General features: G+C 45.8%; 1 long non-coding RNA gene across 1 annotated transcript; it reads right to left on the bottom strand.

Moving 5' to 3' along the window:
- Positions 1-13,348: 13,348 nt before the first annotated feature.
- On the bottom strand, positions 13,349-14,329 carry LOC115251953 (uncharacterized). The gene is made up of 3 exons (XR_003890439.1): positions 14,126-14,329; positions 13,831-14,027; positions 13,349-13,575 (listed from the first exon to the last, which is right to left on the bottom strand). It is a non-coding gene; the product is annotated as an uncharacterized lncRNA (long non-coding RNA).
- Positions 14,330-16,526: the final 2,197 nt, after the last annotated feature.

Below are 16,526 nucleotides of genomic sequence, written 5' to 3'. Positions count from 1 at the left end.
CACTATTACGAGCTTTGAGGCACTGATCAAAGCAACCAGCCCCAGCACGGCCAGGAAACAACAACAGAAACAAAGGAACAAATGATTTGGTTCCAACCCTAGCCTGATGTTTACCTCCAGCTCATCAAGGACTCCCCGCCTACCCACTTAGCCCATCATGCTTCTTATCTCCTTCACTTTTTCACGCCCCTCACGTCCACCCCGCCCACTCTTTCAGTCCCTTTCTCTGTCCACTGAACGCCATCTCCAGAGGTGAAAGTTCATAGGGACTAAATAAAAATGGGTGCACTGATGTGTGCGAGGCCACGAGCGTGTCGATAAAGGCAAGAGAGTCTGTCATACAGCCTATCTGAGAACACACGAGAAACATGTCGACGCATCTCATTTGATGACTTTGCACTGCGGGACATTGACCAGATGTTGCGTGCATTAATCAGACGGCACCGTAAGGCAGCGAGCTCTTGAGCCCACCGCTCGTTCGGCATGAACACGAGCCCGCCAATCCAATGTTCCCTAGATCGTGAACGAATTCCAGGAGCCTCTTCGCGCTGACCGTTTGTCGATGCACCCAGGACCATCTGCTTGTCTCCGTCCAGATGCTTCAGGCCACAAAAAGACAACATTCTCTTCACGCCATGAAAAAAAGCACTAAAACGAAAAAAGCACCATTCAAAAGAGTTCAGCCACAATACAGAGCTGCCGCTCTCCTTTCCTTTAATTGAGTCATTTATACAGTGTTTGATTGTTTGAACATTTGTTTATAAGCCTCTAGATGAAGTGAAGAGGTTAAATATTTAACATGATGGCGGCTTGCTTGTTCATCTGATCATGAATGGACTTTAGAAACTATGCAGCAGCAAAATAAAATCTTCAAACCTCAGTGAGTTGCTCTCTCACTCTCCAGCTACTCTATATTTATTAATGTCAAGGGTACGCTCGAGCTTATAAGCTTCTCCCCACCTCCTAATTTAAAGCACTGATGAGCCGTCAATGTCAACTGGTTCCATCCATCGGTGCTTTGAGAAGCAGCCGGCTGCTGTTCCCAAACAGCCTGTACTCATTGTTCAGGGCACAGGCTCCGGGTTGGGAGGAACACTTTGTGCTCACTGCAGGCTTGTAAGAAGGTATTAAATTTACATAATTCTTCCTTCTTGTACGGCTGAGTGCGATTCCGTCAACCGCCATGACATTCCAAATCTAGTCTCCCTCTGCCTGCAGTCCAACTGTTGTGGTGTCTCCTTAATATTTTAATGAAATTTCTCCTCTAACTGAAGTCGGGCCTACTTTTACAGCAGAATTCCCCCCCACCCAAAGGCCTTTTTATCTTAATATCTATCCATGTGTGGGTGATTTGTAGGAAGACTCTCAGTGGCATAATTGCACTAGAACTGTAACTCAAACTCTGGTTGCTTGGGCTAATGATAGCTTACGACAGTTATTGGATTTTGGAGGTATTTCCATGACAGTAAACAAGCCTCACCCATACTGACCTCTGACCCCTGTGAAGAGATAAAGCCATGCAGAGTTCATCCGTTCGTTTAAGCTCATCTCTAATATATGAAAGCATAAGTACACCAAGCACCCTCCATTAAGCACAAGCAAACAGTTTGGCTCTGTGAGGGTTTGTCTCATACTGGGCTAAAATATCCCTGAGATCATCAAACATCAGAAACTCCAGCTGAGTGAGGAGGAAACAACATCCAACTGTTTCAACGACTGAAGAGCGAAGAGGTGACCCGGTCCTGAGGTCCACCAGGTCACCTCATGACTGGGTTTAGCACCTTTCCACATGCTTGGAACAAGTGTCCTGAAGTCTGTGCTCACACATCGAGACAGGCTGTTGGCGCTGCCTTTTCCCCTGGAGCGGCGGCCGTTCACACCCAATCACACACTCAAGACATGGTATTGGAAGCAATTTGGAGTTCAATATCTAGCTGGAGGACCCTTTGACATGTAGACTGCAGGAGCCAGGACCCGCTCAAATAGCAATCACTGGATAAGCGCTTTATCACCTGGGTCCCTCCTTCTCTGCCATCTCCGAACCATCGGTGTCTGCTTCACTCTCACTTTCCTGGCCGACACAGTTTGCTCCCATCAAAGCGGAGGAAGGACAGACGGAGGACGGCCTCAACATACGAAACGTCTCCTGTCATCCGTGTTTCCGAACACACGTGTTCGTTACAGACTCACACCCGCGTCTGCTTCTACCAAATCCAGAGGTGTAACGTATCTGTAAAGCACAGGCTGGATTGTAATTAAACACCTCAATGAGCAGATTAGGAGTTTCCCCATTTGGAAATTTCATTACCATTTCCATAATTGGATTCCAAATTTAATTAGTGCTCCTGGGCTAAGCAGCATGTGATTCCAGCATGAATACAGATGCTGTCAGAGGTCTCCAAGACCGGATTGCTCCAGTTTGCTCTTCTCACACCTTGGCAGAAGAAATAAACAACAATAATTGAAGAATATAATAAACAACCCAGAAGTAACGAGGGTAAAACACTCGCCTGTTCCACAATGTTTTTGTGTCACGCTTGTGTTTCTCCTCGGTTGCTTGCTTGGTGATTAATTACAGTCCAAAATGAGCCGTTAGCTCAGGTTTGTAGCATTGTGGCCGCCTGCCTCAATCCCAAAAACAAATAACCTCAGTTAAGTGTGTTTTTATGGCCAAAGCGACCTCCTTTACAAATGTAAAAATCACAGTGGGCGATGTTTAAATAAAGATATTTAAATCAAACCAACAACTGATCACAAAAAAAATCCTCCACATATGCCTCCACACATGAGTCAGACACCCACAGACCTCATCGAGAGGAGGGAAAGGATCAAGAAAAAGAGACAAAACTACAGCAACACAAAAAGGGGGAAGCTTTTCAGCTCTTGGCGCACGTGTGAGACTTCCCGGAGGCTTTGGAACGGCAGCAGGGCCAGACCCACCTGGTCCAGGAACCGTTCCTCAAGCGTGGCGAGGCCGAGGACCTGCGCCTCAAAGACAGAGAGAGGAAAAAAAAGAAGAGACACAAAAGAATTCGTTCTTCTGCTATACGCACACCATTTTTATGGTGGAATTGCGTCGGGGACTTGTTGTGTTTCAGCGGTGGTGGAGCAGAACAGGGCGGTGGGGGCGATGGAAGCGCGGAGATCACTGATCCATGCACACCTACGGTATTAGCATTATGCCCCAGCGCCACCCCAGAGCCAGCCAGCAACAGCATGTGGAGGCAATCATGGGAATTCATCAGGACGCCGTGGTTTGATAAATGGGGGGAAGTCTACCAACGGGGCGGGGTCAGGGTCCTCCGCCTGGTTTTGGATACACACAGCGTAGGGGAGGACGCCGTTTACCGAAGTCTATTTTCGCGTCACACTCGGGAGAACTTTTTAGCACTGTGTCTAAAACGGGATATGATGTGACTGGAATGTTTACACAGATTCACCCTGCACATCTGTTGGAGTATAATTATCGGGTGTTGTTCGTAAAAGGCCACTTTAACAGCTCTTCTCTTTTCTCTGTCACCCCGACAGCCTTTGCAGGCACTTCAGTGGCTTCAGGCAGAAGTTTTAATCATTTCCACTGACTTTCCATCTTTCTTTCCTCTGCTTTAACTTAAACTTGCCTTTGAATTTATACAGAGACTGAAGGGAAGGAAGCCGATCTTGACTAGAATCTCTAAAGATAGATCAGGGATGGAAACATCACTGTGATCGCCCCCCCCCCCCCCTTCCAAGTACATGTAAAGACTTTAGGCACCGGCAAGTGAGATTTAATTGACTGATTTCAACATGCTACAGAGTAAGATTATCCTTTTGAACAAGATGGAACAGTTGAGAAAGCTTAATAAACTTAACCTTAATTACCTCTGTGAATGTGATTAAATCACATAATGATTTCTGTTCCTGGGAATAAAAGAAGAAGGATTCATTTGGATTCAACAGCCCATCAAAATACTCGTGCAACTAAATGAAAGAGCACTAAAATCTTGGCTAAAGTTTTAAAGAGACAGCCGCGGCTAGTTCTGTTAGCTCTCAGCTGCAAATGCATGAAACATTGTTTACTGTACACAAAACAATCTTCACAAATCTCACAAAAGCAGAGACATTAAACACCGTCTGAAGAATATAAACCTGGAAAATGAGGAGGATCCAATCTTCTGGCCTCAGGCTGTCCCCACAGGGTTGGGAGGGGGTTCTGCTGGGGCATCGTTGTGAATTAAAAGATGATTTTATTTTGTCGAGCAGAAAAGCGGAATATAAGAAGAGCTAAAGGTTTCTCACTCTCCCCGGTGATGCATGTCGGTGCCCCGCTAATGGTGGCTAATTTGCTAGTGAGGCATAATTGGGTTGTGGGAGCAAAATCGCCATGGGGATCATGAACACCAGCAGAGATGGGACTGCGAGCGGAACTGTGCACGTGTGCACGTGTGTGTTGGTGTGCTATTGGTTTGTTCAAAGCATTTTAAGCTGTGATCCTACACAACGAGGATCATCGCCTGCCTCCCTTTACTGTGTCTCTGCCGTCTGAACATCTTTTGCTGTTTGCTTCTAATGCCATTAATTGCACGTGCATGTGTGTGTGCATGTGTGCAGGCATTGAGAAGGTGTCTTTATGCAAATTAGATGGTGTGGGAGGACAAGGAAATCTTCAAAGCAGGCTGCTGGTTGAGCAATTTTACGCCGCCTAAACACTGCATTGTGCAACCGCAATGGAAAGCATATGATCCACCAAAGTGTGAGGGCGGAGCTAAAAGAAAAGCGAGTCTTGTTGACCAATAAATCCAATATAAATACACGAAAGTGGCCGGAGCAGGAGGCTTTGACTTGTGAAAGGTAGCTTCTTCTCTTCTTTTTCACTGAAACAAGACATTTATGAGCACAACTACACTTTTACACCCTCACCCCCAGCCTGTACATTTGGGGGACGTTGGTAATTAGCTCATTGTGACATTGATTGACTTCATCATTTCAATTTGTCTGCCAATTAAATACGAGCCAAACTGTGGCTCCGAATGCCGACATTGAGCTCTGAGAAAAATCTACGTTTATTTATTGAATTTTTTCTAACTAGAAGTGTTTATTGAGCACAACGACAGACTGTTAGAGGATGTAGAGGAATCTGTCCAATTACGTTGCTAAATGGGGAAGGCCACAAACAGAGTTAGCGGTCTCAAAAGCAGTAATTAAAACTGGGCTAAACTGGACGGTTTGCACACAAAAGCCCACTGGAGGAAGGCCCGAGGGTCGATCACAAGATGCAAAAACCAGCTGTGCAACATGAGACCAGACAAAAACAAGAGGATTTTTCACCGTTTGACCTTGCTAATTGACCTCAATGACATCAGAAGAACACTGAGATCCAGCTTGTTGATACTGAAGCACACTTCCTCTCTGCAGATGTTCAACTCAGCTTTAATCGAATCGTTGTGCCTCCCTCCCCAGACAGCCAGTACGCGGTGCAGCGCTCCTTCTTCGCCAGGTTGCACATTTGGCACCACTTTTCTGGAAAAAAAAAAAATCGTATCCAAAACGAGGCTCTGCTGCAGGTCAGAGCCTCTCTCTCTGTCACGGGCTCACATTGTTTGTGCAATTAGCTGCCAAAAACGTGTTTTAACTAAAAAAGTGAGCAGTTTCCATTCTGCATGCTTAATTGGCTAAACTGTGCTTCAGTCTCCACCCTGTCTGGTGTAGTTTCAGCACGAAACTTGCGATTTGAGCCACTTCATTAGCCGCCACGCGCAGCAGCTGCTGCATCAAAGATGTTCGCGCACTGTGAAACACGCAGCCGCGCACGGAGCTGACATGTAGCTGTGACAACATGCTGCTCTCCACTTTCTCCGTCCTCCACCTCCTCCTGCCTTTATCATCTGCTAAACATATCTGATGAGTGAAAAAGCTCAGGCTGACGGTTCGATCCTGAACACCTGGGGCCGAGGTGCACTTTAACAGACAACGTTGCAGTTTCTCCGTCTCCACGGTGACATCTCTTCCTAAGCTGGAGCCCAGATTCCTCCTACTGATCTCACTGTTCTTTTTCCAATGCAGAGGTGAATGAAACCCACATTGATCGTTGATTTTTAGACCAGCTGTGTGTCCACCTCAGAAACACCAGCAAACGGGACCCAAGACGAAGCTCTCTGAGAACCTGTGAGACACAATCGGTGTTTTTTGTCAATCACCATGGCACAGCTAGAACTTCAATCTTAATCACCAACCTAGGGAAGGCGGGTTTATGCTGCAGCTCCGCGCCAACGCCACGCTAACAGGAATACCTGACGTCCACACCTGCTCCAGAACTTCTGCACCCGCCCTGGAAAATACGCCTGACCAACCCTCCGGCTCGCTGACGTTATTCCTCAGCAGAAGTAAAAGGGTGTTAACTGCCCCCCCCTGACAGCCGCCAGGACAGGATTAGATTTGTTTGACAGAAATCTAGCCGGAACTCTGTTAAAAGTGGTCTCAACAGTGCAGCGCTCCTCTACCTCAAGGCTGTTGTAGGGAATAAAAAAAAAACGCAGTAATGGGAGCCAACAAAAGGCAAGTCCCTCTGACAAGAACTAAGTTTTGCTGCCCTCAAAGAATAGAAGAAAAATATTCTTAACTATATTCAAGGCTGGCCACCAAGGCGCCACCTGTAAAATTAATTAGGATTATTACATGAAATATGAAGGTGCCTTTTGTTCTTGAAAGAAAAGCTTTCCATTCAGAAACTCTCCTGGATCCTTATGATGAATTCATAGAGTTCAGAAATCAAATGATTAGAGGGAGAAAACCTTGATTGAGGTGCTTTTTGTTGTCAGGATTTCCTCCTAACACGCTGCTTCCATCAGCTGTCGGGCGGATGGAATCTTACCGCGCCGACGCTTGATCCTGCTTGAACCTTCGTCCTCGTCTGATTTGTAGAGGCTCGATCTGGCACACTTCCTATTTTAAAACGTGCAATAATTACGTGCGTGTCAGCAGCAGCTACTGCCTGAACGCCTGTGGCTGTCCGTCCATCCTGCCTGACCGCTCAACTTCCTGTCTTCTCCTCCCTCCGACGCTGCGTCTGATTTCAAAAACTCCACCAATCCTCCACAAGAGCAGTTTGAAGCCTCAAAGTTAAAACAGCCGCAGTTTAATTTGAGGAACATACGAAGAACCCAAAACCAGTGAGACACACTGGGCAGTTAGCACGAGAAATGGGAAACAGCAACCTTAGACTTGCCTGACTGGTTTAAAATGGGGTAAATCAGATGTGCCTACAGTGAAGCAGAGAGGAAATAGGCTGTTCATCTTCATCATGACACGTAAATGGAGAAGCTGCAGCTTGGAAAAAGCAGATAGTGAAGAAATCACAATCAATGTGAAGCATCAACATTGTAAAAACTCATATTGTCCAATTAATAGTGGACTGGATCGGCTTGTGCCGGTCTGAGAGCGCCACTGTCTGTGTTTGGGGGTCCAATCAAGTCTTCTTTTCCTCATCTGACAGCTCTTTTACTCCCTGTCTGAAGCCATCTTCAGAGGCGACCGATATATTAGCGCCGCTCGCCACAGGCTTGTCTTCAGGGACGTTGCGACCCTTCCTGAGATAACCACTAAATCTCTGTCCCGGCCAAATCAGACAATAAATGTGTGAGACTGCTGCTGAAACAGGGTCACTTTTCCAGTTTCATGCCTGTCTTATTCTTCTGCCTCCCTCGGCCTTTTTCACTTGTTAATATAAATTCAGCATTTTTTAAATTCACAATAGGCCGTTCTCGCTCTCAGCTTTTCAAATAATAAGGCATTACAGCGCCCATAATTGTGCTTATAGGTGGAGCTTTTGCCTTCTTTTGAAAGTCTAAAAACTCCATTATGGGCTGATAATAGTAATACAGAATATTATTCTGTCAGGCAGAAATATGATGATTAATATGCTTTTACAGTCCAGTTAGGGGCCGGTGGAAGCTCGGTCTGGGGGGGTCTGGGATGAGAAGCCCCGGTGTGGACAACACATGGAGGGGTGTTCTGGTAGCAGAGGGTGCCAGGACACCTTCACCACACCATCAAGGTTCCCCTGAACAACATACCGAGCCCCCAAATGGTCACATATAAAACCACCATGACATACTGGGAGCAACTGTAGTCAAGCCCTTGTTGAAATAGTTTAGTTATGTCTGACCATAAAAGCTGGAATTACGTCTGCAGGAATGAAATCTCCCCTCGGCTCAGCAGCTGCAGATAATTAGGTGTTTGATTATAATAAGAAAATAATCTACTGAGAGTGCAAGTCAGCCATTTTCTCTTGTATTTCTTGTATTTTTCTGACAAAACGCCTGTAAATGGGGCCATCGTGCTCCATTTTAATATACAATAAAGCTCCAGCAGCGAGCTCTGATCGTTGGAACAAACAGGATGATGAAGTTTCTCTCTCAGACAGACCAATACTTGTCAGAAGGCTGCGTCATTGTGTTTTGCCTTGTTCCAAATAAAATCAAAACAATGAATAATTAAATTTGGTCCCAGTCGCACTCCAAGCTGGTGCTTGTTGAGTAAACACGCAGTCGCTTGCTTACAGTACGTCGGCGGGCTTTGTGTCGTGCTGTCGGAGGAGTTTTGGTTGAATAAAATCTAAAAGTTTGGCTGGTTTAGCCGCGTGCTAAGCACGCCAGGAGCCGCGTCTGCGGCCCACACGTGTCAACACAGCTTTTCATGATAATGCAATGAAATACAGCATTATTTTTGGGCTGTTTTCATGCTTAAATAAACAGTATTCGGGTCACTGTTGTTTTCATTTGGTTCTCGCACGGTAACATAAATTATGCTAGCTGGTGATTAAAATTCTGTAAGCAGGTTCTTTGTATCTGACATCTACTTAGTTAATTAGCTTTGAAGTCCCACTCCTTCACCTCATCCTATTTAAATCCAGAGTTGTGGAGCAGCTTGTTCCAACTCCTACCTGAAACTGGAGATATGCATCCGTTTCACCGAGGAAATTACACTCTCTCACCATGAAAGCAAAAGCTGTCCAAACATGAATTATTAACACCCCGAAGGCTCCGGAGCTCCATTCGGAGGCATTTTGAACCTACCGCCACCCTCTTTTTATTAAAATAAAAGCTCCAAAGATCAAATCAATCACGGGGCCTCTGTCAGATCTGCTGCTCTGGAGAGGTGTTCAGGAGAGGAGACGGGCGCCATTTTGATCGATTCGACGTGAGGATTTTAGTTCATCGCAGCTCGTCTGTTATCGTAGTGAAATCGCGATACATTCTTAATATTTTCATTTCTGCTGGACACGTTACTGCCGCAGCAATATGGACACACACACACACACACACACACACACACACACACACACACACACACACACGGAGCAGCTGATGGTCAGGACACTTGGTGACAGATGCTGCTGCTTCCATATATATGGACGGTTGACAGCGTCGATCTTGGTGTGGAGACGGGTGATTACTGTGCGTCCAGGGGGATGACGGTGCCGAACATGTAAAGAGAATGATGGATGGGGGCGGAAGGGTGGGGGGGTCTGACTGCAACAGAGCACGAACAGGCAGAAAATAAGCAAAAGGACAGTTTGTCTTCTGTGACCCAGTGTCTCTGGTGCTGTGTAGGAGGCGGGAAAGCTCTCTGGACTTATAACAGCCTGTCATTACTGCATAATAACTTCTTACAGTCGCCAGGGCTTTTGAATGCGAGCGGTTGAGTGATTTTCAAATAAACCCTTCAGCTACGAAGGTTTTGGAGTCAAACCGGAGGGGTGGCTCTTTTGAAGTCTGATGTTGAGAACATATAAAAAAAAAAAATGGGGGGGGGGATTAGAAAACATGTTGTACATTCAGTTGTGCTCCTCTTTTGTCTGCCGCTCCCTCCCCATCACACTCAGAATAAAAGGACAATCGAGATTTGCGAAGATAAAAAAGGATCCATTCTGGAGGACGAGCCCCCGCCGGGCACACCTGTCAGTCCGCACACCCCCGCCGCAGCTGACTGACGGATTATTCAGCGTCTTCAGACGACATCGTCAGCAGCGCGATGCCCGTTTTCCTCCCAGCAACAAGACTTTGTATTTGGCTGCCTTGATCCTCGTGGAGATGTGATGTGCATAAACAGATTCCACATTCTTTAGGAGCATTACAGATGCCCCCTCCTGTGGCTTTCAAGGTGAAATAATTCTCTAAAATAAAGCCTTTGCACAAACTCTGACCCATTAGCCAGTGCGTGTTGTTGTCAGAGCATCCCAGAAATGAACCAAGGCTGTCAAGTCAACTTTATATATGGTAATGAATGCATATTACATTCAAGGCTTGATTTAAAGCCAGATTGGCCTTTTTTCGGCCTTCTTCTAGAGTTCCATTTTTAAGATAAATTACAGAGGAAAGGCTGCTCAACAGAGGTTGATTCCATTTAAATTCATAAGTCATTTATAAACCCGGACTTCCATTTAACCTCATCTTTTGAAGCGTCAAAGTTAATCTAGCCAAAACAAAACTCACACTGACCTTTTTGATGGCCAAATTGCATCATCCTTCACTCCGAACAGTGAAAGTGCTCATCCTGACTGCAGGTAGATGGAGAAACTGAAAGCCAAACCCACTGAGTTTGGCCCTTCGGTCTGATTTCCATCACTCTTGTCTGTTTCTCTCTCTGCTGGGCTCTGAAATGTTCCTGTTCGACACGCTGAGAGATGTAAATGCACGCTGTCCTTGATAATGGGACCAGTATAATGGTACTTGATAATGGGACCCGTATAATGGCACTTGATAATGGGACCAGTATAATGGTACTTGATAATGGGACCAGTATAATGGTACTTGATAATGGGACCACTATAATGGTACTCGATAATGGGACCAGTATAATGGTACTTGATAATAGGACCAGTATAATGGTACTTGATAATAGGACCAGTATAATGGTACTTGAGAGTGGGACCAGTATAATGGTACTTGATAATGGGACCAGTATAATGGTACTTGAGAATGGGACCAGTATAATGGTACTTGATAATGGGACCAGTATAATTGTACTTGATAATGGGACCCGTATAATGGCACTTGATAATGGGACCAGTATAATGGTACTTGATAATGGGACCAGTATAATGGTACTTGAGAATGGGACCAGTATAATGGTACTTGAGAATGGGACCAGTATAATGGTACTTGATAATGGGACCCGTATAATGGCACTTGATAATGGGACCAGTATAATGGTACTTGAGAATGGGACCAGTATAATGGTACTTGATAATGGGACCAGTATAATGGTACTTGAGAATGGGACCAGTATAATGGTACTTGATAATGGGACCAGTATAATGGTACTTGAGAATGGGACCAGTATAATGGTACTTGATAATGGGACCAGTATAATGGTACTTGATAATGGGACCAGTATAATGGTACTTGATAATGGGACCAGTATGGAGCCAGGCTTGGTATTGGTGAAAGCGCTCCGTCTCTGTCGTGTCCGACTACTGATGATTGTCAAATCACTTTTATTAGTCGCAGATAAACATAAACACGTGATCATGTGACCTCAGAGGTGGCGGGAAAATGATTTGTTATTGATCAGCAACGCGTCTAACCCAAATGCTAACTGTTAGCTTCATGTACTCTAGTTTGAAATAACACAAGTCAGAAAACATTCAGCGACTGAAGAAGACCGAACAACCCAGACCCGATGTCCCGTTGCCCCAACCTGCTTTGAAACGGAAAAATAACCATAGAGACACCACATGAGGATAACGTGATTGTTCCATTCGGGCTACGCCCCACCGACCATCTGGCAGGGCGAACAATAACACACACGTTCTTGTGAAGTCAAAAACTGTGGAACAGAACGCAAAACACAGCTATTGTCACAACAGGTGCAGACTTCTTCCGTCCTGACAATATTGGACCCGACAACAGTGGTTACTGCTCAGGTCCATTATGGGACTTTGTTCCTTTGCCAGTGCTGTGCTGCCGTAATAGGTTGTGTTATGTTTGTTGGTTATGAGGAGAGACAGGAACAGAAATAACGACCTTTAAGACAGGTTGTCAAATCCAAATGTTGCTTTATGCAAATGATTCAAAAGCTCTTTCCTTCTGTTGAATGGAGGAGGGGGGCGGGATGGAAAAGCAGTGGAATAAAAGGACGGATGTGGTCTTAATCTCCAGGCTGTGGTAGAAAAACAGCTGGATGTTAATTGAAGGGAGGCTCTCTGAGGAACTGGACCCGGGCGCTGCAGGGCGCCGGGGTCCAGCCCTCTGTAAATTCCCATGATCCCAAGCCTTCTGTTCTCTTCTGTTGGTCGCAGCAGACCAGCCAGAGAGGGGTCAAGAGTGCCCGCGGCTAAACAGGATTTACCTTTAACATCACAGAGGCCGCTGAGCCAGAATACAACCGGCAAACGGGAAGGGCAAAATGGGATTTCACGCTACGCTGGCGGCGTCCATACTTTTATTTCGACAGGATTCTTTTTACTTCTCTGTTTCAAAGGACTGTTTCACACAGACGAAGAAGCCGAATTTGCGAGCAGGGTCTGAAACAGGCTGCAGCTCAGTAAGCAGCCCGGCTGGTCGGGCCCGAGTTTCAGAGTGCTTTTCAGACCAGGGTGATAAATGGAGAGAGCTCATATAGTTCACTGGTTTTATTACAGGTAGGGGCATCACTCCTCATCATTTCTTCATATGTCACATTTATGGATTTCTGTCTGTGCTAAATTACTCACACGCGCTGTAGCAGAGGGGGGAAAGGCTCGCCAGAAGGTTTATTTACAGATATTACCATTAGACATTTCTCCTATTCATTTCTCCCGCCTCGTTTGTGTCCCCTGTCCATCAGCTCTGCAGTCACGGGGTCATAAATCATTTTCAGGCAGCTGGAACGCTGCGCTGTTTACACTCACATGCTCGTTTCATTTACCGGTTCACGGAACCCGCTGCAGCTCTCTCTGCATGTATGGATTCATTTTTATGCTTTCAAAACATAACAAACCCCCCCAAAAAAATACTCACTTGAGGAAAAAGACCCACGCGCTTTAAATAAGTAGTAAGTATACAGCACAGAGGAACCCTGGGAGGGACTGGCAACTCTTTATGGGTCTTTTACTGCTTGTTGCTCCCGTTATCGTTGTCTATGCGCAGTATTTTGCACAACACTGTTGTGATCATTACAGCGGCTGTTTGTGGTTCTCGACTGCGAATTCCATAAAGTCCCAAATAGTGAGGGTAAAAAAAAGACACGTTTGTATTTTAGCTCGTTTATGCGTGTAAACACCTGCATTCTTTAGAACGGCGCACCAAAAACACCTTCATTTGCATCCACCCTCATGTTATGATGGTCAAATTTGCAACAAATAAAAGTGCAATTTAGGCTAAATCGCTTAATGGAAACGAGTAAATATGGTCACAAGTGTAATGTTTGTGCTCCAAATAACACAGTGCAAAAGTGTTCTTGTGTTGTAGAAGGTGATTCATTCGTATGGAAGGACCGAGAGGCTTGGCTGGTCGTGTTGGCGTTGGGCACGTTGCTGTTGTCCAGGGCCAACACTTTCCTCGCCCTCTGGTCCTTGGTCAAGCTCCTGCAGGCCGCGAGCTTCGACTCCAGAGCCTGCGGCAACAGTGATGAAGAGGACAGAGAGGAGAAGGAAGAGGAAGAGGAGGAAAAAGTGAAAACTCCTCACTTGAGTCCAACTTTATGAATCTGCGAGTTGAGGATAAATCTTCTTGAACTCACCTGACTTGCATAAAAGAACCTAATAATTGCTTAATTTCCGCTGTAGCCGGTTGAAAAAGCCAGCGGGGGTCTATCGGAGTCAAGTTGATGATTTTAAATAGCTGTGAGCAAGACAAGCACAGTACATACCGCACAAGTACACTTGTGTTGGGAGAGAGATAAATGATTGATGACTGTACGGCTCCGGCTGCAAGGACCTGAAGGTGAATACCACGAGTGTGACAAGCATGATATATCAGCGGCGGCCCCGGCACTCCACACGAGCAGATTAAACAGCTGAGGAGCCTTCAGCTCTTCTGTGTGACAAGCGTTTGCAGGGCCTCTGACTGACGGGAAAACAAACCGTGACTGTGTGTGTCACTGCAATCTCCCGATTATGCAAAGAGGGCATTTAAATCATCTCTAAACGAAGGGACCGACGCACCACATTATGGATGGGCCGGACGAGGCCGCCCTTCGGAGAAGGACGGGGGCATCAGTCAGTCAGCCGTTGCCCTGGAAATGTTTCAGTTCAAGTTTAACGTAAAGTGACAAAGCTTTTCAAATTCAAAGTGACTTCCAGACCGCCGGTAGTGGCGCAGTAGGCTGATTGTGTTTCAAAAAAAGGTGGACATGAAGACTGCAGGGGGGAGGCGGCGGATTGATTTTCAATTTCCTGACCTTTTCTCAACCAGCTAATTTGTGCTAATTTCTCCAGCCTCGTCAGGAAATGATCAAAGCAAACAAGTCAGCTTTGATGTCCGTAGCTGCGGCAAGACACAATTAATACCAAACGGGAATGTTGGTTCCTTTCTAGAAGGAAGGTGGGCTTAAACTGTTACTCAGATATTGATTATATCCATATTCTGATTAAGGTCTATTTTTAATGGAACATTTCAACAGAGGTCTTTTCAAGCTCTGCAGCAACTGGAATTATTCTATTTTTATGTTAAAACTCACATTCTGGTGCAATTTATTGATAGTGCCCGGACTCACTCACCCGTTTAAAAAGGGTACGTGCCCAAGGTCGGCAGACTGTATACCTCTTAATGGAACTGAGCTTTATTCTGTTAACCTTCTTCAGAGAAAGGCTATCATAAATTTATATAATCATTGTCTGTAAGCACGAGATTATTCTGGATAACATGGGGTTGATGCCGTGCATGCAAAAGAATCCACTTTGAAAGGCTAAAGGACAAATACACGTCGTATACCAGATATTTCCTCCTGGATGGTAATTTTCAATTGCAAATGGGGTGTCAGGTTATATTAGACGTGAACCCACTTTCTTGTAATCGTTAATATAATCGGATCTATGTTAGTGAGATAGCTCAGGGGCTCTTCTCTCACTCAGCCAGGAACCACACCTGGAACTAGAGACCAGGAACCACACCTGGAACACCATTCAGAGCCTCAGGGAAGAAGCAGCCTGCAGCACGGTGCACAATCATGCCCTTTTACCACCTGCATGTTTACTGATGAACATGCTGGCCAACAGTTTATCATAAAATGCAGTTGAGCTGAATGAAAAGCTGCTTTGGAGGTGAGTTTTATTTGTGTCTTCATGAGGTGCTGGTGCTTGCTCCAACATATGGCCGAGAAATATCGTAGCTACACCTTTCCAGCCATTAAACACTGGCAATGAAAGGCTGCCCGTCGCCATTTTCCTTTTCCCCCTTATTCACAGCTGGGACACAGTTAAGACTCTTCGTTCTGAATGAGCAGCGGAGCCTTAAAACAGTGGCTGGTGGAGAAGAGGAACAGCAAGCAAAAAGCAGCCAAGCGACGAAGCAAACATGCTGCAACACTGCTAGCAACGAACGTTAACGAGTGGCTGATGGCATATCGCGATGCTTTATTAACGCACAAGCACGGAGAAAACTGCAGAACCTGAAAGTCCGGGTGAGATCGGCGCCGCCGTCCTCTTCACCTGTTAGCAGAGGACTCAACAGAGGACTCAACACATGACCAGGCGAGGGGCGTGACATATGTTGACCTTCGGACCGTGTTTAAACTGTCGGTAAAAGGTTTCCTGGTGGCATCAATTGACCTTTGACCTGTGCCCGGAACCACTGTGAAGCAGCTGATGTCTCCGTAGCAGATATTTGATCCTATAAAGTTAAGATAAATGGGCTCCTGTGCACATATTGTACCATATTTTCAGATAAAAGGGCTGGAAGGCTGTCACAGATGATCCACTCCTCCCACTGGAGCCTATTTGCTCCGCAGTATGGATTATGATGAGTTCCGACACACTGACGCAACTGGTTTAGAAGCAGCGTGTAAATTCTGCGAAGAGCAATGATTTTGTTTTTCCCGTGGAGTTTAAAATGATGATCTCTCATTGAATTAGCCTTTGCCCCCACCCCGGAACGGTAGCGTGCGGGGGCGCCTGAGTGGGGCTATTGTGATGCTAATGTGCGGCGCTCCCGACCGAGGGAAGACGCGGGATACCTGGTGTGAGATTTTAAAGTCGCGGTGATTTATTTATCGAATAATCCCGCCACACTTGCCCACTTCAGACGCCAGTGATATCAAAAATGCGGAGCGCTTTGATATGCAAATGCCGTGCGCGGGGTTTAAAACATTCTGTTTGCCTGCCTTTCGCCGCATTAGGCTGTGACAAAGATGTTGCTTAATCTCGTTTCTGGCGCAAAAAGGCTCCATTAAACTCCAGTCAAAGATGGTTCTGGTTAACCTCTTTCACGGGTCCTCCTACACTCACACCCACAGAGCTTTTAACTATCATTTATTATTGTGTCTTTTCGGGGCTTAGTGTCCATGTAGGTGTGCCTTTCTTTCACCTTTCCTATTGTCAGCGTTGTTAAAACCATTTCACTCATTTG

This window comes from Takifugu rubripes, chromosome 1 (genome assembly GCF_901000725.2).
Source record: "Takifugu rubripes chromosome 1, fTakRub1.2, whole genome shotgun sequence".
NCBI lineage: Eukaryota > Metazoa > Chordata > Actinopteri > Tetraodontiformes > Tetraodontidae > Takifugu > Takifugu rubripes.
Note: the sequence above shows the minus strand (reverse complement) of the source record. Positions and strands in the feature narration are given on the sequence as shown.